The 25,244-nt window shown below is 35.3% G+C and overlaps 1 long non-coding RNA gene across 1 annotated transcript in view; it reads left to right on the forward strand.

The window, feature by feature from the left end:
• Positions 1-19,573, forward strand: part of LOC136794241 (uncharacterized) — a 372,844-nt gene extending 353,271 nt beyond the window's left edge. Inside the window, exon 5 of the long non-coding RNA XR_010840672.1 lies at positions 17,457-19,573. This is a non-coding gene — a long non-coding RNA (uncharacterized lncRNA). The remainder of the gene's footprint in view (positions 1-17,456) is intronic.
• Positions 19,574-25,244: the final 5,671 nt, after the last annotated feature.

A 25,244-nucleotide genomic window follows, 5' to 3' on the forward strand; every position in this document is an offset into this window, starting at 1 on the left:
TTTGCCTTTTCCAGAATGTCATGTATTTGGAATCATACAGTATGTAGCCTTCTAAGATTTGTCTCTTTTGCTTAGTAATATGCATTTAAGTTTCCTCCATGTCTTTTCATGACTTGATAGCCCATTTCTTTTTAGTGCTGAAGAATATTCCATTGTCTGGAAGTACCACAGTTTATTTATCCATTCTCTTACTAAAGGACATCTTGGCTGCTTCCACATTTTGGCAACTGTATATAAAGCTGCTAGCAACACTCATGCACTGGTTTTTGTGTGGACATAAATTTTCAGCTCCTTTAGATAAATACCAAGAGGTATGATTGCAGAATCATATGCTAAGAGTATGTTTAGTTTTGTAAGAAAATTCCAAATTTTCTTCCAAAGTGGCTTTACAAGAAGATGTGGCACATATATACAATGGAATATTACTCAGCCATAAAAAGAAATGAAACTGAGTTATTTGTAATGAGGTGGATAGACCTGGAGTCTGTCATACAGAGTGAAGTAAGTCAGAAGGATAAAAACAAATACCGTATGCTAACACATATATATGGAATCTAAGAAAAAAAAATGTCATGAAGAGATTAGCGGTAGGATGGGAATAAAACACAGACCTACTAGAGCATGGACTTGAGGATATGGGGAGGGGGAAGGGTAAGCGTTGATGATGTGAGAGAGTGGCAGGGACATATACACACTACCAAATGTAAATTAGATAGCTAGTGGGAAGCTGCCGCATAGCACAGGGAGTTCACCTCTGTGCTTTGTGACCACCTAGAGGGGTGGGATAGGGAGGGTGGGAGGGAGGGTGATGCAAGAGGGAAGAGATATGGGAACATATGTATATGTATAACTGATTCACTTTGTTGTAAAGGAGAAACTAACACACTATTGTAAAACAATTATACTCAAATAAAGATGTTAAAAAACTAATAATAATAATAAATAAATTTAAAAAAAAACAAAAAAAAAAACAAAGTGGCTTTACGATTTTGCATTTCCACCAGCAATGAATGCAGTTCTTTTTGCTCCACAAACTCACCAGCATTTGGTGTTATCAGTGTTTTGTCAGTGTTTTATTGACCATTATAATCGGTGTGGAGTGGTATCTCATTGTGTTAATTTGTATTTTCCTGATGACAGATGATGTGGAGGTTCTTTTGTGTGTGTGTGTGTGCTTATTTTCCATGTGTATATCTTCCTTGATGTGATGTCTTTTAGATCTTTGTCCCATTTTAAAATCTAGTTGTTTGTTTTTTTATTGTTGAGGTTTAAGAGTTCAATACATATTTTGGGTAACAATCCTTTGTCAGATGTGTCTTTTGCAAATATTTTCTCTCAGTCTGTCGCTTGTCTTCTCATTCTCTTGACATTGTCTTTAGCAGAGTAGAAGTTTTAGAAGTTTTTTTTATTTTAACGGACTCCAGCTTATCAATTATTTCTTTCATGGATTATGACTTTGGTTTTGTGTCCAAAAAGTCATTGTCATAACAAATGTCACCTAGTTTTTCTCCTATGTTATATTCTAGGAGTTTTATAGATCTTTATTTTACATTTAGGTCTATGATCCATTTTGAGTTGTGGGGTTTTTTTGTGTGTGGAGGATGGAAGGTCTGTGTCCAGATTAATTTTTTTGTGCATGTGTATGTCCAGTTGTTCCAGCACTATTTGTTGAAAAAAAAGTATTTTTGCTCCATTGTATTTCCTTTGGTCCTTTGTCAAAGATCAGTTAACTGTATTTATGTGGGTCTATTTCTGGACTCTCTATTCTATTTCATTGATCTATTTGTCTATTATTTCACCATACTGTGCTGTCTTTACTGATTACTGAAGCTTTATAGTTAGTCTTGAACTTGGGTAATGTCAGTCCTACAACTTTGTTCTTCTCCTTCAACGTTGTGTTGGCTATAATGGATCTTTTGCCTTTCCACATAAACTTCAGAATAAGTTTGTCAATATCCACAAAATAACCACTGGATTGCATTGAATCTATAGATCAAGCTGAGAGGAACTGACATCTTTACAATATTGAGTCTTCCTATCCATGAACATGGAATATCTCTCTGTTTGACTCTTCTTTGATATTTTTCTTCACAGCTTTGTAATTTTCCTCATATATGTTATGTACCTATTTTGTTAAACTTATACCTAAGTATTTCATTTGGGGGGATGCTAATGTACATGGTATTGTGTTTTTAATTTCAAATTCCAGTTGTTCATTATTGGTATATAGGCAAGTGATTGACTTTTGTGTATTCACCTTGTATCCTGCAACCTTGCTATAATTGTTCATTAATTCCAGGAGGGTTTTTTTTGTTGTTGTTGTTGATTCATTTGGATCATTCACATAGACAATCATGTCATCTGTGAAGACATGATTCTTTCTTTCTTCTTAATCTGTATACCTTTTATTTTCCTTTCTTATCTTACTGCATTAGCTAGATTTTACAGTATGATGTTCAAAATTATGGTGAGAAGAGACATCCTTGCCTTGTTCCTAATCTTAATGGGAAAATTTCAATTTTCTCACTATTAAATATGATGTTAGCTATATGTTTTTTGTGGGTATTCTTTATCAAATTTAGGAGGTTCTCCTCTATTCCTAGATTACTGAAAGTTATTGTTACATTTAAAAATCACATTTACTGGGTTTCCCTGGTGGCGCAGTGGTTGAGAGTCCGCCTGCCAATGCAGGGGACGCAGGTTCGTGCCCCGGTCCGGGAAGGTCCCACATGCCATGGAGCGGCTGGCCTGTGAGCCATGGCCACTGAGCCTGAGCGTCTGGAGACTGTGCTCTGCAACGGGAGAGGTCTCAACAGTGAGAGGCCTGTGTACCACAAAAAAAAAAAAAAAAAAAAAAAAAAAAAAAATCACATTTACTCTTACTGGAGCATGGAAATTTTATGGTTTTGTATATTAATCTTCTATCCAATATTCTTGCTTAATTCTTCTAATTAATTATAACAGTTTGCCTGTATATCCCTTCAGTGTTTTTCTGTGATAATTACAGTATTCATTTCTCTCTCCCAAATCTCATAGATTTTAGCTCTTGTTCTTGTCATCCTGGACTGACAAGAACAGTCAGTATGCAGCTAAACAGAAGCAGTAATGGCAGGCATCTTTGTCTTGATCTTAATTTTTAAAGGTAATGTTTCTAGAATTTCAACATTAATTATGGAAATCATTGCAGGTTTTTGTCAGGTAATCTGGATCTCTTGTGGATGTGTTCATTTGTAAGGTGACAGAAAATGTGACAAGAATCTAGTATCTCAAATACAAGAAGTTATCTTTTCTCAGGCAAAAATAAGCCTAGATGTAGACCTTCCTCTCATGCTTTCAGAATGCCTGCTGCAAGTTCAGCTACCCAGACTAGAACTCTTTTAAGGCAGACTGGGAAAGTGAGCATTCGGCTTTGTGGCTTATATAATGGAAGACATCATTGCTAAAAGAGTTTTTAGATTATACTAACCCAAACTATTGTGTCTACATAGTTCATTTTATTTGTATTAAGAAGATTCTCTTTTATTTATGATTTGATAAGTTTTTTATTCTAAAATATATATTGGAGTTGATTTAACAGAATGCATGTCTTTTTTGCATGTGCAAAAATTATGCTTTTTGCTCTTTATTAATGTGTTGTATTACGTTACAAGAGCTTTTAATATTATATCATTCCTATACTTCTAAGGTATACCCAACCTGATCATTATTTATTTTTTTAAATACATTGCAGATTTCAATTTGCAGATATATATTTTTAGGAGTTTTGTATATATTTGTAATAGGCTACAGTCAAGCCTGTTGCAGAGCCAGTAATGTAATAAAAACACAATGTATTGATGACACAAAATTGGGGTCATCTTAGTGTAAAAAGGAATTGCTTTATATAGTAGTAGATAGACCCTTGAATCATATGACCCCTCTCCTTTTTCTAAAGCACGAATGGAAGAAATCTGGTTACTTTGGCTTCTTTGATATGGTGGGTTTCTCATCCTGCCCTCTTTTCATTGAAAACAAAACTTAAGAAGCATATCTCTGAGAAACCAGGAAAGAATTGGGAAGCTGTATCTACTTTCTCACTTGTTTCTTTATCTCATATATTTTTGTGTTTTACTTGTTAACTGATTCAATAGGAAACTGAAATGAAGGTCACCATGTATTAGATTTTAGTCATCATTCTTGGCAGTCTTTAAACTGAAATCAAACCTTTTTGTTCTAGCCTCACACTATATTAAAAGTGAAATTGGCTTATAATTGTTGTTTCTTATAATGTCCTTTCTGATTTTGTCTCAAACATATTAATCTTATAAAATTACTTGAGGGTTTTTCTTTTCTGTCTTTTTCTTTTTTGGAAGTTTGGTATACATTACCAATAGAATTACTTGGCCTTGTCCTTTTGATATTATTCTTTGTGTTTGTGTGGGTTGGAAGGTAGATCTTCATCTACTGATTCAATTTCTTTAATGATCATAAATGTTTTTAGAATTTTTCTCTGTCTTCTTGAGTTAATTTTGATAAGTTATGTCTTCCTAGAAGATTTTTTTGTCTAAGTTTTCAAATTTATGGGCTTAAATTTAGTTATAGTGTTATTTTATTTGTATGCGTCTGCCATAATTCTACCTACATATTCCTTGTCAATCCAAACATTTTTTTATGAGTCTTCAGAAATTTTCTTCTTGATCAATCCTGACAGAGATTTGTATCCTTTGTCTTTTCAAGAGTCTGTGTGTGTGTGTGTGTGTGTGTGTGTGTGGTTTTTTATTTCTTTTATTGTATCTTTTATTTCTATAAATTTGCCTTTTTTCATTTTTTCCTTTCTTCTATGTTCTTTCGAATTATTATCTTTTTCTAGCTTCACAAATGAAAGCTATGATGGTCATTGACTTATTGACTCTCAATTCCAAATTCATGCTTTTTTTTTTTAAGAAGAACTTAACCTTATAAATATTTCTCCTTAGTCTGCCAGAAAGATCTTGAAGGACATTCCTGTTTCCAAAATAGCTTGCTCACTAGATTCCTGAAGAATGTGCCTTTTTTTGCACTACTTGGTCTGTAGAGAACCTCTTGTGTTAGATGCCTGTAGGGATCAGCATACTCCAGAATTTTCCTGTTGTGTGCTTTCTGTCGCTCTTAACTTAGGCAGCAACAACATAGCTAGGAGCTCTTGACAGCATGATCTGGTGCCTCAGCCAAGATCTCTGCTCCCTGTACCCTTCCCTCAGTCCTACTGGTACCATGCTAGGAGCCTCAGTGGGCCTGCTATTTAATGGAACTTTTGCCCAACTTAAAGCTGGCCCAGAACCCCACAGGCCCAAGCTGCTCACAAGAAGAGCACTAAGTTCCTGCATAGAGAGGCTTCTCCAGCTCCTGATTCCAGTAACAACATCAGCAGTGCTCCCTTCTCCCACATCAACCAACCACCTCCAACTTGCCACACACCAGTCTCCCAGGGCTTACCTGTCAGCCTGGCTTGCTTGTGTCTTGGAGGTTTATTTCCTCCACTCATCCTGTTGTGAGCACAGCACCTTTTATCAAATCCACAGTGATGTCCCAATTCCATCTGCCACCTGTTCACCATCAGCCCCAATTTGTCTGTTCTCCAAAGTGTTGTTCCTGCTTGTCTGGCAAGTGTGTATCCGCTCTGGCTTGGCAATCTGGCAAACTTCTTTGTTATCTAATTGGCTGCAACCACACCTTCTTCAACAAGGTTTGAACCTCCCTTTCAAATTTGTCCTTCCTTGGACACTCTCTCACAAGCATAGGATCGATTCCCTTTGTGGTTTTCTTTCTATCTTTATTGTAGCTTTCCAATCATAACTAATAATTCTTTATTATATGATATTAAATGATATCAAACTTCCTCTTGTTTCTTTCTCTTGACTAAACCCAATTTACTCAGATGCTAACTAAATTTCAACATGTTTTCTAATAAAAATATTTAAGGCTATTAATTCCCCTCTAATAGTGAATTTTTGCATATGGTAAGACTCTTCTGCTATAAGGTTTTCTGTAATAAGAATTAGTTCATATGTGATGCATAAGAGAATGATGACAGCATAATGCATACATTGCTTTGGTTCATGCATTAAAAAAAGTTAACATGTTAATAGTTTATCTTACCAAAAGTAAGAGCAGTAGAACAGAAAGTACACTAAAATAGAAAATGCACTAATATTGCTGAATGCTGCTAGCTGGGTGGGGGGTGGAATATGGTACTGTTCATGGTACCTATTCACTCAGTGTTTTTCTTTTTTATTTAGTTAAGCCGTGTGCTTCCTCTAAATAAAAAACTAAAATTTTTATTTTAGTTTTCTTGTTCTTATTGATTTTTAACTTAACTGCACTTTAGTTGGAGAATGTGGTATGAATGGTTGCTGATTGTGTGATTTTTCCTCATCTCTATGCCTTTCCCCCTTGCTATAATTCAGCGCCCTCAATGCTTCCTTACAACCCTTATTATATTTGCCTATCAAAAAAATAAAGTTTTATGTTTACTACAGCACTTATTTAAAACAAAGCTTTAAACTATGCTATTTATTATTTTAGTAGGATTGTTATTCTTTTTATCAGCTCTCTAGTTACAAAATACATAAATTTTAAATGTTTCACTTCTAGACCTATCATTCTGACATGTTCTGTTATTTTTAGTGGGTGATTTTGCAGAAATCAGGGTTTTGTAGGAGATAGCTATATCATATTTCTCACAGAAGCTTATGTTTCTCAAGTTCAAGTCTTTCCTAATTTCCTTTTAAATTTATATTTGATACATAAGTAATTTTAATATACGTTATTTAATTTCAAATGTATGGAAATTTTTTAGTTTTCTTTTTCTTATTGATTTTTAACTTAACTGCACTTTAGTTGGAGAATGTGGTATGAATGGTACAGATTTGTTAAATTTATTGAGCATTCCTTAATGGCCTAATGCACTGGACAATTTTTATAATGGTCTTCTGTGTTCTTGTGTATTCTCTAATTGCTGGATTCAAAGTTCTATATATCAAGTGCTATAGATTGAATTTTGTCCCTTCAAAATTTATATGTTGAAGCCGTAACCCCCAGTGTGACTGTATTTGGAGATAGGGTCCTTAGGGGTAATTAAGGTGAAGTGAGGTCACAGGGGTGGGGCCCTAGTCCCCTAGGACTAGTGGCCTTATAAGAAGAGGAGAAGGGAGATTGATCACTCACTCTCTCTCCACCTGTGCAGAAAGATGATGTCAGGTGAGCACATAGTGAGATGGTGGCCATCTACAAGCCAAGAGAAGAGGTGTTAGTATCAAACTTACCTGCTGGCACCTTGATCTTGAACTTCCAGTCTCCAGAACTGTGAGAAATAAATTTCTATTGTTTAAGCCATCCAGTCTGTGGTGTTTGTTATGCCAGACTGAGTAGACTAATACATCAACCTTCTTAGCTGTTCAAATCTTTCTCTCTCTCATTCCCTCTCTCTCTCTTTTTCTTTTTTGCTTGCGCTCTCAGTTACCAAAAGAAACAAAAACAAAAACTGTGTCAAACTTTCACACGTTATTGTGGATTTGTCTTCTGTAAAATTCTGTCATTTTGTTTTAATAGTTTTGAAAAATACTATGAAATGTATAAATATTTAGAATTGTAAGATACCTGGTGAAATTCATCTTTTAAAATTATGAAGTATATCTCTATATTCATAAAAACTCTTGATCTCAGAATCTGTTTTGTACAAACATCTATAAAGCTACAGTATCTTACTTTTGACTAGTAATTTCCTTGTATATAATTTTCAACATTTTAATTGCTACCTATTTGCTTTCAAGTTTTACATGCACATCTTGTAAGCAATTTTTTAAAATCTGTTCTTGCAATTTCTGCATATACTGTCAATCCTGATACATTCTGGGTTTTCCATTTAGACTTCTTTTTCTGTAAGTTGTTTTTCTTTCCTGTCTGTATTTTGATATTTCAAATTTGTTTTGTTTTTATTCCATTTCCCTCTCTGTACAGGTTTTGTAATTTATATACCTTCTTTATAGTCTTTTAGTCACTGTCCTTAAAATTTTAACATGCATGCATATGATATTTAACAAACTCAAAGGTTAATCAGCATCTCTGTTTATCTCTAAAACCATACAAAGATCTTAGAACAATTCATTTCTGATTTTTCCTCCTGTCTTACATGAGACCATTGTCATTTTTTAGTTTCATCTTGTTTCATAACCTTTAAAATAATTAGTTATTATTGTTGTTTCACTCAGTCAGTTTTTTGTGTTTATTCACCTTTACCAGTTCACCTTTACCAGTTTCTTTCTTCACTTTTCTTTTTGTAATTTCAAACCTTGCTTCAGTTTATTTCTTTCTGAAGTGTATATATATGTGTGTGTGTGTGTGTGTGTGTGTGTGTGTGTGTGTGTGTGTGTGTGTGTGTGTGTGTATATACTTTAGGCCACAGCATGTGGGATCTTAGTTCCCCCCTAAGGGATTGAACCTGTGCCCCCTGCATTGGGAGAGAGGAGTCTTAACCACTGGACCACTAGGGAAGTCCCTGAAGTATATTCTTTAGATGTTCTATTTTGGAGGGTCTATTGCTGCTAAATTTTTCAAGATATTTTTCTTTTTCAATCTAGATATGTCTTTATTTTACAATTGTTTGCAAAGATGGTTACATCAGATATAAAATTCTAGGTTGATAGTATTTTCCCTCAATATTTCCAAATTATTATTTGCCTGTTTTTTTTAATTTTTCTTGACTTTTGAATTGTTTTTTCATCCATCTATCATTCCTTTTTAGGTTTTCTGTCTTTTAAAAACTGCTAATAAGATCTTCTCTTCTCTATGGTATCCTGAAGCTTATAAGAATATGTCTGGGTTTGTATTTATTTTTATTTATGCTAGTGATGTATTTTCTGAACAACTTTTATCATTTCTGGAAAATTTGAACCCACATTTCTTCTAATTTTGCCTCTTATCCATTCTCTCTATTCTTCTTTAATATCAGTTAGATGTATGTTGGACCTTCTCATTCTATTTTCCAAATCTCTTACGTTTGCTTATATTTTTCATCTCTTTATTTTTTCTACCACCTTCAACCTCTTCAGAGCTACCCTCCAGCTTATTATTTCTCTATTCACTTGTGTCTGTTTTTCTGTTTAACTTGCTAATTGAGTTTTATGTTCAATGGTAATGTTTTTCATTTCTGAAAATTTTATTTTGTTTTCTACAAATATGCTACCATTTTTAATGGTATTGTGCTCCTCTGTAATCTTTCCAAAACAGTTTTAATTCTTTACACATTTTAAACATACCTACAGTGTATTCTAAAGCTGAGAATTTCATTGTCTGATATTCTTAGAGGCCTGTTTCAGCTGTTTTCAGTTCTGTGAAGTTATTTGTTTCCTCATGAATTATGTAATTTTAAAGGTGGATTTATGTTTGGTGAGATGTTATCTATGATAACCCTCTGAGGCTTGCTTTAAGGTGTATCTCTTCAGAAAGAATGTGCATTTTTTTCAAGTGCAATTGATTTCTATCAACCAGAAACTTCAAATTAGTAGTAAGTAGTCAAATTCAAACCTGTGTAACAGAAAACAGTTTTTGTTTTGTTTTTTTTTTTCTTTTTTTACCTCATGCAGATCCTAGATAAAGATAGAGAAGTTTCCTTTTTGGATACCCTTGCTGACAGGTAGATTTTTTTTTTTTTTTTTTTTCCTTTCTAGCTCACTCTTCTTGAGGGTTTAGCCTTTAAGGATTTAAGCTCTATGAGGGGACATTAGTTCCAATAACCCAAGCTGTTCAGATCCCGTGTGATATCTCCTGTCTCTGTGAGGCCATTAAACCCAAACCTGTTGGTTATTAAAATCACCTAATGTAGTTTTCCACTCTGGTTTTTAGCCTTATAATCTCCCCCACCCCCAGCTTTTTTGACTCTTTGAATTCCATTGCTTTCTTGTTTGCTCAGTTATGAATTTAAAAGATGCTTCTTATATTAAATCCAACATTTCTAGACATTTTGTATTAGACATTCTTTCAGGTTATTTAGTCCACTTTACTGTTTAAGTCAAAGCCCACTATTATTTTTTAAAGGGGTTCTACCACAAATTCTCATTGAAACATGGATTATTTTATCACATTTGATTGGAAAGAGAGAAAAAGAACTAATATTTGTTGAGTAGTTAAATGTGACAGGCACAGAAGGGGTGCTTCAAATGACAGTTTTTCTAAGTTTAAATAATTGACATCTTGTGTCTTTAGGAATTAATTGTAGTCAATAAATTTAAAAGAAAAAAGAGGACCCATAATTCAGGAAAAAATTCTAGAAAATAAAGAGCAATCCTGCTGTATATTTCAGGGACTCTGTAAAATAGGTAGTGAGAGGAGAGGAGAAAATTGAAGACAGAATTAATTTATTTCTCACCTGGTTTTAAGATAACCTTATTTGTCACTGGGGCTCAGTTCTCTCCATTCCTTGGTACAGCTTAGCTCTGTTATTGTTCTTATTGTATGTTGACTTAATTCTCTGACATGATTTTTCATTATTGCCATGGAATGACTGCTATACTGCCGTTACTTACTTTTTTTTCTTTTTCATAACTTCACACCCAGTGGAAAAGAATGCAAATCTATTTTTTTTTTTTTTTTTGCGGTACGCGGGCCTCTCACCCTTGTGGCCTCTCCTGTTGCAGAGCACAGGCCGGCTCAGAGGCCATGGCTCACAGGCCTAGCCGCTCCATGGCATGTGGTATCTTCCCGGACTGGGGCACAAACCCGTGTCCCCTGCATCGGCAGGCGGACTCTCAACCACTGCGCCACCAGGGAAGCCCTGTAAATCTCTTTAAATAGCTTTCACCAAAGTCCTGAGATTCATTCTAGTTGGCCTCACTTAGGTCATATTCTCAGCTAATCATACGAATTAAGCAAATGTAATGCCCTGATTGAATTAGAGCTAAGTCAGGTGATCCAACCAGTGGATGGGTGCGGACTTATCTCCAATAGGAGAACACAGACTGAGAGTGACAGAGATTCAAATATAAAAAGGTTTTTGGTATCTGAAAATGATATATTACCATTGCTACCTGACCAGTTGCCTATTCTATATTTACTATACATATCCATCTGTCTTAGTCTATGCTCTATATTAAATATCCTCACCCTGTCCATAAAGGAAGGCAGCAGAAGTCTCATCTAGTGATAGATTCTAAATCTCTGGATAATGTGTAAGCCTTCCAAGTCAATTCTAATTTTAGATCCTCATGATTTTCTACATATGGATAATTGGTAAATGTATTTATTCTCCAAATACTCAATGTAAAGTAAAAGAAAAATGAATGTAATTATTGCAAAAAAGTGAGAGTGGGAAACAAAACAAAATCATTTTAGATATTTATAATACATAGCATGCTTCTAGGACTGAATAATAAGGAATCACTGCCCTGGAAGTAGATTGAGTTGCTGGGTCAGCTAATTTGGTTTATTCTTGGAAGGACCTTCCCCATCCAGGATCTTCTAATGACAACATTTGGGGCAATCATTGGGAGCATCCTCCAAGTGGAGAGAGACTTTAAACTAGAACTTTGAGAACCATCTTGTAAAATTTCTTATACTTCATCTTAGTAGTTCACATCTTTCTGTTCCTCTATTAGACTCACAACTCTTTGACAGCATGGACATATTTTATTTACATTTTATATCCAACATGAAGCATTGTGATTCATATAAAATAAGCAATTGATAAATGTTTGCTGAAAGAATCAATGAATGAATGAATGGACTAATAGTGATCAAATAACAGAGTTAGAGGGGCTCCTAGGGGATGACCTGGTCCTGCTGTATTTTCAGGCAAATAAACATCTAAATGAGGAAACAGGACACCAAAATAATTAGTTACTTTATGCAATACAAAGTTTGACATGTTTTGTTCCACATAAAATTAAATTTTCCTTTTGGATAACTATATTTAATAAGTAATAAGATCTTACAGAAGAGTCCAAATAAAATTTGTCTTGTGTAATAATCTTGAAGATTTTGAATTACCTTGAGGAAGTACAATACTTTCTATTTCCAAGTCAGTCAAATGTCTGATATCATATGAAGATTTAATCATCCACACCTCAGTGGGGCTACTAGATTTAGTTGGTGTTTTTGTTTTTGTTTTTTGTTTTTCGCAGCACGAGGACCTCTCACTGTTGTGGCCTTTCCCGTTGCGGAGCACAGGCTCCAGACGCGCAGGCTCAATGGCCATGGCTCACGGGCCCAGCCGCTCCGCGGTATGTGGGATCTTCCCGGACCAGGGCACGAACCCGTGTCCCCTGCATTGGCAGGCGGACTCTCAACCACTGTGCCACCGGGGAAGCCCTAGTTGGTGTTTTTGAAATTGCTTTTTCCCTGATTGTAAAGAAAAATCTGCAAAGCAATTGTCCATTTATAATATGTATATTGTATATTATATATACATATGTGTGTGTATATATTTGCTTATTTATTTCTTATTCTTTGCACCAAGGTCATAGCAAATTGAATAAGGTTGTCAACTTCTTCATTATTTTAATAACTCCTTGTCTGAAAGAAAAAGCTGGATGTTGACTTGTATGGCCTTTGGACAATTGCTACTTTAATCTGATTCTTACTGGGCTTGTTAACAATTACAAGACCTGCTGAGATGTCAGTAATGTTCTGGAAACTTTTTCTAGTTTTCTGTAAGGATGATTTTATAATTTTTATTACTTTTTGAGTTATTCCTTGTCTTTGAAACAAACTTTATTTTAAATCAGTGTTTCCCATACTTCAGTCATTTATTAACTACTTTTATGACTTTTACAAACTGTTAGAAACCATTAAATCTTTAGTATTTTTCTTAAAATCAATTCATAATTTTATTTAAATACTATTTTTAAGGAATCTTTATCCTATTACTAAAATATAAAAGAAATATCTCTTTTCATAGATAGCTTACTGTAACAACAAATTCAACAGAAGCAAACAAAAATCATTAAATTCTAGCTAGGTATCACTGTCTGCTAAAGTATGGGAACTTGATTTTTATTATGAAACAATAAGGATTAGTTCATGTTAGAGAGATATTAAATAAATCTTAGCCTTAAATTGAAACTTCCTCTTTGACATCATTAGGTTGAAAGAAAAGGAAATAATGTTCTTTCTATCTGAATTAATATTATTTTTACTATTTCCTGTTATCAGATGTCATGTCCAATGTTACCTAAAACCATGTCTCTATCACTAATATAGTTTCTGTTCCCTAACTTGGGGAAATACCATTCTAAAGAAATATCATCAGATATATCATATACTGTTTTAAATTGTGTGTGTGTGTATGTGTGTGTGTAAGGTGGAAATGTACATAGGGGTATGAGATATCAAAAGCTTATAGCTTATATATGCTTACAGAGCTAGACCAACACCCTCATTTTGGTATGCTATATTTTGCATAAACATTTCTTCAACTTTCTGATTTAACTCAGCTTTTCATTTAAATAGCTATTTAGTTGCATATCAGGAAAATTAATCTTTGGCCGTTTTTAATACAAAGAACAAAATTAAAGTTCATTCTGATTTTTGTTTTATCAATTTTTGCTCTTGGGTCAATCTTTTTTGCCTCCCTCTCTTCTTCTGCCCAAGCCCTAATACATTCTCTACTCAACAGCCAAAATGATCTTTTATGAAATCAGATAAAAATCTTGGCTCTGCTTTAAAACCTTTTGTGGATTCCGCATGCAGCTTAGAATAAAATTCTTAGTGCATGTGTCCACTTGTGGACCTTCCGTGTTCTGGCCCCTGCTCGTCTCCTGCAGTGCCTATCACCCCTAGCTTGCCAAGTGGAGTCACTATGGCCTAATTTCTGTTCCATTCATGCCAGACTTTTCCTGCTTTAGATCTTTTTCACATGCTGGTTTGGTTTTTTTCAGTGGAATTCTCTTCCCCTGGGGCTTCACTTGGCTGATTCTTTCCCTCCCTTAAATCTCAGGTTAAATGTCTTTTAGACTGCCCCTGTATACCCTCTATAAGTGGATTGTTCCTTCATGTAATATTTTCTACCTGTTTCTTTCTTTTGCTTAGTTTTTTGGGTTATATATTTGTCTTTTTCCTTGTTTATCTTTTACTTCCCTAGTGCTCACCAAGCTCTGTGAAGGCAGGGCTTATGGTTATTGGTTTCAGTTGCCACTGCATACGCTGTTCCAGTACCATTTTGGGTGTATAAAAGCACTAAATGTCTATTAAGTGAATTTTGTTTTCAAAGAGTTGTTTTATTTGTTTTGTAGACTGAAAATAATATCCCTCTTAAATAATTACTTTGTTAAGAAAGAAGTGTGTGCCGGGCCGTGTTCAGTATTCAGAAACAATGAACAGTTGAATAAACAACAGCTTCCCTTAGTTTGTAATAGTGCTTAAAACTAATCGTAGTGACTGAACATAAGGGGCAGCATAAGCATCAAAGATATATGGTTTTGCAGCATCAAAGACAAGGCAGCAATACCATTTTAAATCTTCTTCTAATGATCTCTTTATAATTATGAACCCCTAAGAAGAAATTAACTGCTTTCTGTGTTTGAAAATCTGCTTAATTCTTTTGCTTTGCCTTATCTCCAGACTCTGAAACTTTCTTTGCCTAAATAGAATTGCATTTGGACTTTGGAGGAAACACTTATTGTTATATATTTGTAGGTGTGAGAACCAGCTGCCTGTGGAAATTTGAACACATTAAACATGTGAATTCATAAAAAAAAAATCAAAGAAAACTTTGCATGTGTGGATTTAGCCCAAAGACCTGAACCTGAATTTTACTACTGATTTGCTGTGGAAAATGTAAGCCATTGGTCAGGTTTTTGATGTGTCTGTTACTTCAATAATAAAATAAACATATTTATTCATTCTTATCCAATTTTCACAGGGGCCTTATTTAATACTTCTGGAAAATGTCTTCAAATACTCATAATGAATATTTTTGTAGGTTGCAAAATGTCACATTTTGTGTTTGTAATTCTGCCAGGTACTGCTGGCTGACCACTAACAATTTGTTCACCCCTGCCCTAGTGTGGAGTTGTTGCTGGACAGTGACTACTTCAGACTCTTTCCCTTCTACCCCCATTACTAATGGAATGTGTGCCCTCCAGGCTAAGATAGATAAGCATGAAATATGTGATCCTCAGTGTTCAGTTCCTCAGGACTGCTGGCAGGATGACACTGATGTGTCTTTGAATGGTGGAACCTAACAATGAAATCTGGGGTCCCTGAATCACAGCTTGTAGGTGGGCTGCCCAAAGAGCCACCCACCAGGAGCATCATCAGCTTTGGACTCCATAGGAGTGAGAAATACACTTTCATTTTGTTGTGCCACTGAGAGTTAAGGTTTGTCTATTATAATATTCACCCTGATAAAAACAATATAAATTTATTATATATATTCTATATGTGTGTGTGTGTGTGTGTGTGTGTGTGTGTGTATTACATACATTATTACAGAGCTAGTTTAACTCTCATTTCACACAAGAGGGATCTGAGGAAAAAGAGACCTTGAAGAGGACTAAGCAGACTTACTTAGGTTACAGAACGCATTAGTTAACAGCTAAACTAAATCCAGTGCTTTACCCATTATAACAGTATTCAACAAACTATGATCCCCGAGGTCAAATCAGGCCCACTGCATGTTTCTTTATAAATAAGTTTTATTAGAACTCAGTCACACCCATTCATTCATATAGTATCTAAGGCTGCTTTCTTGCTTTACGACAGAATTGAATAGTTGTGACAAAGGCCATATGATCTGTAAATCTTCAAATATTTACTGCATGGCTTTTACAGAAAAAATTTGGCTGATCTGGGCATTGTACTACACTCCAACTGACTCCTCAAGTTAACTCTGAATATGGAATGTGATAAAAAAAAAATAGGCTCTAAATTTTATATCCCTCCCATACTTGCGGGCACATAGGAAAATCCTTTAACTTCACTTCATATTTCTATGTGTTCTTCCCTCCTTTCTATGTTTACTTGATGAACCATCCTATCTCTTAAGTACTATTGGGAAATAGGTGGATCCAGCTTTTCCTCTTGCTTCTGATATGATCTAACATAAACTTCAAGGAGGCAGGATTTCAGAGTGAAGTGGTGAAATAATAAGACTTACTTTTCCATTTCTCCTCCATCCCCACCCCAATGCTGAGCTTGGGCACTGGCCGATTAGTGCATTCTCCCTCAAGGTGTCTGGCCAAATGCCCAACAAAGCAAGGGACCTGGTATTTCTATTACAAAAACTCTTTCTCTCCATAAAGATTCTGTAACCAAGCAGGACCCTATGGGGCCTTCTGGGGACAGAACCCTCTCTCATATTCTCTGCCTCTCCGAGGAGCGAGGAGCTAAATACCTAGATAATAGTATTTGATGCAAATTTCCTGAGTTGTTTTGCAGATGTGAAAACCCCCACCAAATGGAAGATGCTAACTACTTGATGACCATGAGCATGTAGCCCCCAGGCCTACTAGAGCCTAAGGATTTAATGTTAACCCGTGTGACACCTCCCTGTTATCTCACCATCAACCAGTCAGAGAACTGTGCACGAGCTGATCACATACCCTGTGAGCCCCCTCCCTCACCTGGCCTATTAAAATGCTTTCCTGAAATCCGTTTGGGAGTTTGGGTTTTTTCAGCACTAGCTTTCTTGAACTCCTTGTCTGGTGCCTTAACAATAAACGCTGCACTTTCCTTTACCACAGCCTGGTGTCAGTAGATTGGCTTTACTGTGAGCAGACAAGTGGACCCAAGTTTTGTTTCGTAACAATGTCAAATTTTCTACAGAGGTGTTTCTTAACATTTCTTACACATTGTCCCTCAGGACATATGACTCATGTTTGCATTGATAAGGTAGATTGTAGGCACTTTTCAGTTCCTTATTTATATGTACGTAATCCAATTACTTTCTTTCCCACTTTACAAAAACACATTAGAATGCGAGACAAAGACATTTATTAGAGTACTAACCCTAAATTCATTATAATTTATTTTTTAAAAAGATATTTGTCCCATCACTCATAGATGATTCTGATAAACAAGCTTGTATCATCACGTATGAAGACAACTGAGTCAACATGAAAAGGAAAAACCTGAGAGGCTCATAATAGGACATTCTGTTTGTTTCCACATTGTAAGTTGTGGTAAAAATTGATTTAAGTAGACAAAACTCAAAGAAAATGAACACTTTGGAAAGTCCTTTTCAGCTTATTTTAAGGAAAAGTCAAGTAGGAGAAAAGATGCAAAACTATGATACTCTATTTCTAAGTGTTCTTGAAAGGGAGCAAATTGGAGTCAGACACCAAAGGTGGTGTTATCAGGAATCTTATAGCCTAACTCATCACTATGGCTGGTAAGAAAAACCAAAAAAGATTGGTGGCAAATGACAATTGAAGTGTTTACAAGACACCAGAACACCAATGGGCCTCCATTCTTAGCAATCATCCCTTCCAACTTTCTTCCTCCAGCTCCAGCTCCCATGATTCCTACATCAGCTTGAAGCAGATAGATTCTCTGTTCTAACTGCCAGATAAGCAAGGCTGGAGCTCAAAGGAAAACTGCCTATCCCACTACAGCAAACATGAGGTGAGTTCCTGGCACTTCTTGAAAAACCAATAACTGTGGTTTCCAAAGAATTCTTGTTATACATACTTCCTATAATTTGTTCTATAATTCTAGTATATTATGGGTTAACTTTATTTCTCTAAGTGACCTGAGAATTTATCACCTTGGAAATCAGTGTGAGTCTGACAAAATGCATTCGAATAGCCACTTACAAAAGGTGTTTTAGAATACAACTTAATGACAAGTTAGAGATTGCATGTACATTTTGCTTTTGTAATGAAAAGTTTGGTGGTTACAGGGTGGTTAAGACTGGCTGGGTCTAGCCAGTCTTGGATGTCACCCAAATTGTATTTATTTAGTGGCATAATGGCAACTATGATAACAAAAGCCTTTTATAAGTATCAATAGTTTTATCTATAATTCAGTTCTGTGGCATAAGTTATGGCATAAGTAAAGAAAACATTCTTTGTTTTATCAGTTTTAATATGAATAAGAAAATTTAGAAACACACCTACATCAAAGCAAAATCTCGTAATTATAATGCTAGTTGCCTCTGCAATACCTTTTTCTACTTTATTTTCAAAATGTTTTTCTTAGGTTCATCAAAAACAGCTAAAATTATATGCTGTTATTTATGGTATGATATTGACATTAAATCATTCTTTACTTAAGTTTTTATCTTTATTTTGACAATTAGTTTTAAGTGTTGGCCGAGCGATGACATTTGCAATTCAAGTGAATCAGTTACTCTGAGCTTATTTCATTTGATAAACTTATGACTAAAATGTTAATAGCTTTTTCAGATAGTAGAAAGTAAATAAAAGTGTATGTTATCATTAAAAAATTCATATGTGAATAGTGACAGAAGAAGGCAATTTTAGAGATCTTTATAATGTTATGTGGTGACTAACATACAATTTTTTTTCTTTTTATTTCTGGCTTCAGCCAATATGTGTCATTTTTGTAAGTACTAAATTCATTATTTTTCTTTTAATACAAGAAGTCAACTCTGGGTAAATAATATTGTCCTTTCACTTGATGTATAATTGTATTTCTTTCAATAATACAACTTGGTGGAATGCATAGTAAAGGGCGTCAAGGAACTTTTTGGATTAATACAAAGGATTCTTTATTTCTTTCAGATATCCTTGCTTTTACTGTCTGGAAAGTCTCCTCTTTTTTTTTGTTTGTTTGTTTGTTAAAATTTGTTTCATAAGAATGAATATTTCTCCAGTTTTTCAAGGCCAATCTCATGATATTTACCGTTTTCTTTTTTTGAGCAAAGATTTAACTTTTAAATTTCATTAAAATTTAGCTTGACGTTTGAGCAAGCAGTTTTGCTGGTGGCGGAAAACTTAATTTTGCTGATTCAAAGTAATATAATCATTTCTAGAATAAAACTTATCCTTCCCCAAATGACAAGAAATAAATCTGACTTAATATTTACATATAGGGCTGTTTGTCCTGTGATTACTCCTCTGTTGACATGGGCTGGTAATTTATTGTCTCTTCTCTTGTGCTTTCCCGTCAACTTCATTCCTGCCCCTGCTGGCTCCCCCACCACCAGAGGCAGATTAACGTGAGGCTAATAAAATCCAGGCATCCTGGCCTCTCATCACTCAGGCCTGCAGGAGTCCTAGTAATATACTGGATGGTCAAGTATTTTTATAAAATTTAGAAAAATAGCAGAGTTTAATGGTAATCATTTAAGACCACTGTTTCTTTCTATACTGACGTTTCCTCCAGCATGTCATCCCAGTGTCTGGGTGGCACTGGAGTAGCCACTGGCATTCTAGACTCAGTTAAGGTGAAGTTCAATTGGGGATACATTTAGTTTGGATTTAGTTGGATTTGTTCATGTGCTTGCTGTCATTTTTGCGTATTATTATTTCTACTCATCCCGGTGTAGGAATTGCTTCAGGTAATACTACCACTAACCACTTATCATTGTGACAGTGAACTGCAGAACCAGACATTGTATCAGGATATGAATGTGCCCTACAGCACTGAAATAATACATAGGAAATAGAAGAAGAAAATGTTTGAGCAATTTGATTATAATGTGTCTTGGTATGATTTTTTTGTGTATTTATCCTGCTTGTGCTTCACTAAACTTGTTTAATCTTAATTTGGCATTTTTCATCAAATATGGAAATGTTTAAGTAATTGTATCTTTAAACATTTTTTCTGCCTTGTCCTCTTTATTACGCAAGTGTTAGATTATTTGATATCGTCTCACAGACTGCTGAGTCTCTGTTTAGATTTTTAGCCTTTTCCCCCTTCAATTTCTACTTAAGTTTGAATAATTGTATTACTCTATCATCAAGTTAACTGATATTTGCTTTTGTGTTGTCTCATATGCTGGTATACCTATCCAGTAAATTTTTCATTTGAGATATTGTATTTTCAGCCTTAAAAGTTTCATTTGTTTCTCTTTTATAGTCTGTTTTTTTTCATAATTATGTCTGCTTTCCTTTTAATCCTTGACTACATTTATAATAATTGTTTTTAAAGTCATCATCTGCTAATTCCATCATCTTTGTCATTTCTAGGTCTTTTTCTTTTTTTTTTTTTTTTTTTTTTTTCTAGGTCTTTTTCTATTGATTTGTTTTTCTTCTTGTTTTGGATCATATTATCCTGCTTCTTTACATGTCTAGTAATTTTGTATTGGATACTGGATATTGTGAATGTTTGATTATTGGGATTGGGCTTTTTTTCCTTTAAAGAGTTGAAAAGATTTTTGAAACAGTGAAATACTTGTAAGTTGGGAGGTGAACTGTACAGACATATATTATAAAAAGATTTCTCTGGTATGGATGAGAAATGGGAAGCCGGGAGAATAGTGACAAGCTATTGTTATAGTTCAATTGAGAGTTCTGACATTTAATAAAGGCAGTAGCAGTGAGGATGGAGAGAAGAGAAAGCATTGAGAGATACCTGAGAGATAGACTGATATCTCTATTCTCCTTTCCATGACCAATTCTGGGACCAATTTGAACTTATTATTTCCCAGGTATAACCTAGGTCTTTTTACCTCTGTGCTTTGGTATTTATTTTTTCTCTCAGCCTGGTATCTTATTCTTTGAGGTCCTGTTCAAATGCCAGCTTCTCTTTGAAGTTCTCTCTACTCTTCCCACGTTCCTAAATGGTATTCTTCTAATGCCAAACACATAGGAATCTCTCAGTGTATAGTGTTGATGGTGAAATGTGATCTTGGACATCAGTCTCTTACATAGTTTTCTATGAGCCTAATAACATGGCTTTTGGGTGTGGAGAGGAGAATATAATCTGAGTCATAAATGTTTCTTAAACAAAGAGAGCACTGCCTAGAAGAGACCCAGCACGATCCCTTCATTCTTATAGAGCCCATTTACTTCTGCTTATGTCCGTAGCCCTGTTCATTGTTTTGGAACCAGAACAAGTTCAGGTGTGATTATCAGTAGAGGACAAAGTACTCCCATAACATTTGGTCTCTGCTACAGATACAGAAAGAGAACTTGAACACAGAAGGAGGTGGCTTCAAATTTTGTCTTTTTTTTTTTTTTTTTCAGTTAATAGTTGTTTCACCAGTGAGAAAAATATTTAAATTTTCTGGTCTCAGTTTGTCATTTGAAAAATAGTGATTGTGTTTTCCAACTTACTTGTTTTTTGGAATTATTAAATAGGAATATATATCTAAATGCCTAGATTCATGCTGTGCTTTGTAGAAATTCAGCAAAAGTTAATTCTCTTCCTTGTTTTTCCACCTTTTACCTTTAGCGTTCTCAAACAACACATGAATCAAACCACAAAGTCATCCTGGTAGATTTCAAATATTTAAATTTATATTTTGTAGATTTCTTTGTATGTCCACCTACACCGTCCTAATTGATCTTCTTACCAACATAATGAGGTTAGCTGAGGAGCTAGAGAACGTATCAGTCAAAATGAACCCTAGGCATACATGCAGATGCACACACATATACATAACTGTGTGTACAGTTTTAGACATATTAGTATACACTGGCTGCATATTACCCAATTTTGGAGGGTAGAGGAGCTAGGGTCCCCAAAATTCAAGTTACTTACCAACTTGAATGTTGAATGTCACAGTATGTTACCTCTCTTTGACAACCTTTCCTCTCTCATTTGCCTGGCTTAACTTACTCCTATTTACCCTTCAAGACTCGGTCACATGTCTGTATCCCCTCCTTTCCTGTCACCTCCATCCTTGCCAGTCTGGGTTAGGTGTCCCTCTTCTGTGCTCCATTGCTTCCTACACATCTCTTTCATAGCCCTGATCACACTGTTGTAATTATCTGTGTATTTGTCCTCTACTTCACTATATACTCCTTAAGGACAAAGAGCATTACTTATTCATGATTTTATTGCACAGTGTTTTTTTGCAATATGTTAAAAGTTGTCTCTTGAATGAAACAACAAAAGTTAATAGTAACTGTGAAATTGAGAAGATTTTTTCAGGAGCATATGTGAGAAAATCTAAGAATTACTTAAATTAGATAGAATCACGATCCATTGATTTTTGTTCATGAGGCAAGGGGGATAAAGACAAAGACAACTATTTTATTATTGATAATGGGGATAATATCAATTCTTACCATACCCCTAGGCTGGTTTGTTTGGTTTTTTGTTTGTTTATTTACTTACTTACCTGCTTGTTTACTTACTGATTGATTGATTGTAGCCCTATGCTGGTATAATCATTATATACAGAGTATATCAGGCTGCAATAGATATTGCGAGTCTTGGAGAAGAATAGAAGTCACAAAAGGACAGAGTGCAAGTTATGTTTGACTTGGGGAAGAGTAAAACTCATGCTTTTGCTTTATGATGGTGTTTGACAAGAGTGAATTATAGTGACAGTAAGATTGACTTATTCTTCCGAATCCAGTATCAGGGAGATATCTTTCCTCCTTTTCCCCAAGAAACTCTGCTTCAGAAAGGATAAGAAGGGAGGAGCTTTTTTGTAAGGATATAGGTGACTTTGATAACTTAATTTGAATCTAAGTGGGAAGAAAGAAGAAAGGCAGAGAAAGCTTAAGTTCAAATCCAAAGACTTTTTTTTTTTTCTTCTCTTGATTCTTCAAAGACTCTTCTACAGAGAGCTGTGCACTCTGTGGACCTAAATGATCCAGAGTCCCTACTCTTGTGGCAGGGTTATGTTGGTGAGAATCACGGTAGACTACATTCACATCCCTCCAGGAGGCTGCCCTCAGCATCCACCCTAGGGACAGCTTTGAATTCACCCACACTTTATAATAAACAGAACATTTGCCCACAGATTTCACTTTGCTCTAGTGTCTTAACGATCATCCCCCAGTGCCTCTGACAGACTTAAACATAATAGAAACCAATTTTGTCTCTAATTCAATGTTCTCTGTAGGAGAGGATGACTGAAGTTTAATTACAATTCTTTTATACCAAATGTGTGTGCATACTCCAGCATTTGATGTGATTCCTCCAAAATTTCCATCTCAAAATCAGCCCATCAGTAGAAAAGTCACATGCAGCCCAGTTAATTATAACGGAATGTGATGGTTTGGGGCTGTATTCCAAACAGAACACCATGGCATCTACAAAAACAAGCTTCTAAAAAACTAACAAGCCTGTTTTCGTTTTATTTTGTTGTTTTTCCTCCTTATGTAAATATACTGAAAAGAGACTAATAAAAAATGTCCATTATACAGTCTTTTTTTAATCTATGCAGTCCATTTTATCGCCCCTAATCTTCTCTCTCTCCTTTGTATAGCTGAGACCCAAAAGTTGGAAATGTATTCTAGAACAGGGTGAATTTAAGGCATGTCCACTGTTACTTCTGATGAATAAATTGCTCCAATATAATTTACATTTGGAAGAGCACATATGATGGACTATATATTGAAGGCAATAACCAAGTTTTATGTTTATTTTGTGTCTCCTAAATCACAGACCTGAATGAGAGATGCTGAACAGTAAATTATGTATTTTGTAAGTTAAATTGATATTTTTGGATTACTATGTATGCTTCATATACATGTATGTGGCATGAGATTGATTGGGGCTATATTCCCCAAACAGCACAGCACAGAGAAATTAATAGAGAAGGCAGAGGAGGTACTGATCTGAAAATATTGATCTCAAAATATTGCAATCAAATTTTTGCAATATTTAGAGCTGCTGTAGCTGTTCCTTAACAACACAAAATAGGATGAATCAGTAGTATGTTAGCTGTCTTTCAGGTTAGTGGCAGTCAGTTAGAACATGTATAATATTCTCTACCTGGTCTGTAGCTGTAACTGTGAAGTACAGGCAAAGCAAAAATTTTTTTATAAAAACAACTTATGCAAACAAATAATGCAATGGTATTAGGATATTTACTTTTGTATTTTTATTCTTATATAAGGTTATTTGCTGGCTATTGTTGGCCTCTAGTTCAGTCTGTGTTATTTAAAATCTAATATATGAGTTATTTGGATAGAATTCATGTTTGGGGCCACGTTGTTGTATGTATTGATGTACAGCCTTGAATGTGAATAATTATTGTAAACTATATTTTACAACTTTTTTTCTGGCTTTATTGTATAAATTTTCTATTTGGTTGATGATTTAATCATATCATAATTTAATGAATCTGTTTATTCCTTTTTTCAAATATTTGTACACAGGACGTACCATCAGAAATGTCCCTGGGCAATTTCCAGAGGGGTTACAGGTATGGAAACATCTCTGATGGGAAACTTAAGAAATGAACAAAACTCTATTTGCTGGAACTGGTCTGGTACAGGGAGAATATAAACATATGAAAATACTGTGATGAGCCCTTTGTAGCTGAAAGTCAGATCCCAAGAGGTGTGCTTCAATGACAATAGATAATCAATAAACTGCCTTTCAGGAAGGCAGGTCTGGTTAACCAAGAAGATTTTATTTTGCTGAATGATAGTATGAGAATTTTTCACCAAAACTGAATTCTTCAGAGAAATAGATAGAGGCTAAGTACTAAGAAGGTACTCTTTTTTCTCCATCCTCTTCTCTCACTGTGCTGTCTTATCTCTCAGTGAATGTCAAATGAACACTTAAAGAATCCCAGTTTGATAGGGTACTATAATATGCTCCTGACTGGGAGGATCCCATGGGTCAGTGTGCCTAACCTAGTAAGAGCTTAGCCTGACTAAGAACCTTGGTTCTAGGTGCAGAGGTGGACACAGAAGCAGATTGTTTTTTCTTTAAATGAGTGTGCTCCTAAAGAGATCCATACTCAGAAGTGCAGATACACCCAGGTAAACATGAATGCCGTCTTCTTTTCACTATAGATCAAAAGAAAGGGCAGGGCTTCTCTGGTGGCGCAGTGGTTGAGAGTCCGCCTGCCGATGCAGGGGACACGGGTTCGTGCCCTGGTCCGGGAGGATCCCACATGCCGCGGAGCGGCCGGGCCCGTGGGCCATGGCCCCTGAGCCTGCGCATCCTCCGCGACGGGAGAGGCCACAGCAGTGAGAGGCCCGCGTACCGCAAAAAAAAAAAAAAAAGGGCAAAGGCCTTAGATCAAAAATAGCATCTCAAGACATCACTCCAAATATAACTCAGTAAAAGAAGTCCTGTGGGGGTAGAACATGAGGATAAGAATGAGAACAACAAATAAAGTCTAATTACACAGGAGCGAGTATTACTGATTTGAATGACTCAAATATTGGTGAGGTCGGTTCATGGCAGCGTAG

This window comes from Kogia breviceps, chromosome 5 (assembly GCF_026419965.1).
Source record: "Kogia breviceps isolate mKogBre1 chromosome 5, mKogBre1 haplotype 1, whole genome shotgun sequence".
NCBI lineage: Eukaryota > Metazoa > Chordata > Mammalia > Artiodactyla > Physeteridae > Kogia > Kogia breviceps.